This window comes from Ovis aries, chromosome 11, assembly GCF_016772045.2.
Source record: "Ovis aries strain OAR_USU_Benz2616 breed Rambouillet chromosome 11, ARS-UI_Ramb_v3.0, whole genome shotgun sequence".
Lineage (NCBI taxonomy): Eukaryota > Metazoa > Chordata > Mammalia > Artiodactyla > Bovidae > Ovis > Ovis aries.
The window spans coordinates 8,763,078-8,764,832 of NC_056064.1; the positions used below are offsets into that span (position 1 = coordinate 8,763,078).

Here is a 1,755-nt window from a genome sequence, read left to right on the forward strand (position 1 = left end):
TAAAAACAGTGGTTAGATGCCACGAAGTAGGTGGCAATGCCTTAACCGTATGCGTGTTGTTAGGCCCGAGAGCCTCTTCCATCCTTGTCAAGGGGAGTGCTAACCTTCTCTCCTTTCATACAACACTCCTCTAGGAGTTTTATAGTTTCTGGTCTTACATTTAGATATTAATCCATGTTGAGTTTATTTTTGTGTATGGTGTTAGAAAGTGTTGTAGTTTCATTCTTCTACAAGTGGTTGACCAGTTTTCCTAGCACCACTTGTTAAAGAGATTGTCTTTTCTCCATTGTATATTCTTTGTCTCCTTTGTCAAAGATAAGGTATCATAGGTGCATGGATTTATCTCTGTGCTTTCTATTTTGTTCCACTGATCTAAGTTTCTGTCTTTTTGCCAGTACCATACTGTCTTGATGACTGTAGCTTTGTAGTAGAGCCTGGAGTCAGGCAGGTAGATTCCTCTAGTTCCATTCTTCTTCAAGATTGCTTTGACTATTCGAGGTTTTTGGTAATTACATACAAACTGTGAAATTATTTGTTCTAGTTCTCTGAAAAATACCGTTGGTAGCTTGACAGGGATTGCATTGAATCTATAGATCGGTTTGGGTAGTATACTTATTTTCACTATATTGATTCTTCCAATATATTAAGTCATGGTATATTTCTCCATCTATTTGTGTCCTCTTTGATTTCTTTCGTCAGTGTTTTATAATTTTCTATATGTAGGTCTTTTTTTTTTTCTTTCAGCTCAGTTGCTCAGTCGTGTCCGACTCTTTGCGACCCCATGAATCGCAGCATGCCAGGCCTCCCTGTCCATCATCAACTCCCAGAGTTCACTCAGATTCATGTCCATCGAGTCAGTGATGCCATCCAGCCATCTCACCCTCTGTCGTCCCCTTCTCCTCCTGTCCCCAATCCCTCCCAGCATCAGATTCTTTTCCAATGAGTCAGCTCTTCGCATGAGGTGGCCAAAGTACTGGACTTTCAGCTTTAGCATCATTCCTTCCAAAGAAATCCCAGGGCTGATCTCCTTCAGAATGGACTGGTTGGATCTCCTTGCAGTCCAAGGGACCCTCAAGAGTCTTCTCCAACATCGCAGTTCAAAAGCATCAATTCTTCGGCGCTCAGCCTTCTTCACAGTCCAACTCTCACTTCCATACATGATTACTGGAAAAACCATAGCCTTGACTAGATGGACCTTAGTCGGCAAAGTAATGTCTCTGCTTTTGAATATGCTATCTAGGTTGGTCATAACTTTTCTTCCAAGGAGCGTCTTTTAATTTCATGGCTGCAGTCACCATCTGCAGTGATTTATTCCTAAGTATTTTATTCTTTTCATTGCAATGGTGAATGGAATTGTTTCCTTAATTTCTCTTTCTGTTCTCTCATTATTAGTGTATAGGAATGCAAGGGATTTCTGTGTGTTAATTATATATCCTGCAACTTCACTGTATTCATTGATTAGCTCTAGTAATTTTCTGGTGGGGTATTTAGGGTTTTCTATGCAGAGGATCATGTCATCTGCAAACAGTGAGAGTTTTACTTCTTCTTTTCCAATCTGGATTCCTTTTATTTCATTTTCTGCTCTGATTGCTATGGCCAAAACTTCCAAAACTATGTTGAATAATAGTGGTGAGAGTGGGCACCCTTGTCTTGTTCCTGACTTTAAGGAAAATGCTTTCAATTTTTCACCATTGAAGATAATGTTTGCTGTGGGTTTATCATATATGACTTTTATTATATTGAGGTATATTCCTT

The 1,755-nt window shown here is 39.5% G+C and overlaps 1 non-coding gene across 1 annotated transcript; it reads right to left on the minus strand.

The window, feature by feature from the left end:
• On the minus strand, positions 1-126 carry LOC114117097 (U6atac minor spliceosomal RNA). The gene has a single exon (XR_003590888.1). It is a non-coding gene; the product is annotated as a U6atac minor spliceosomal RNA (small nuclear RNA).
• Between the last annotated feature and the right edge of the window lie 1,629 nt (positions 127-1,755).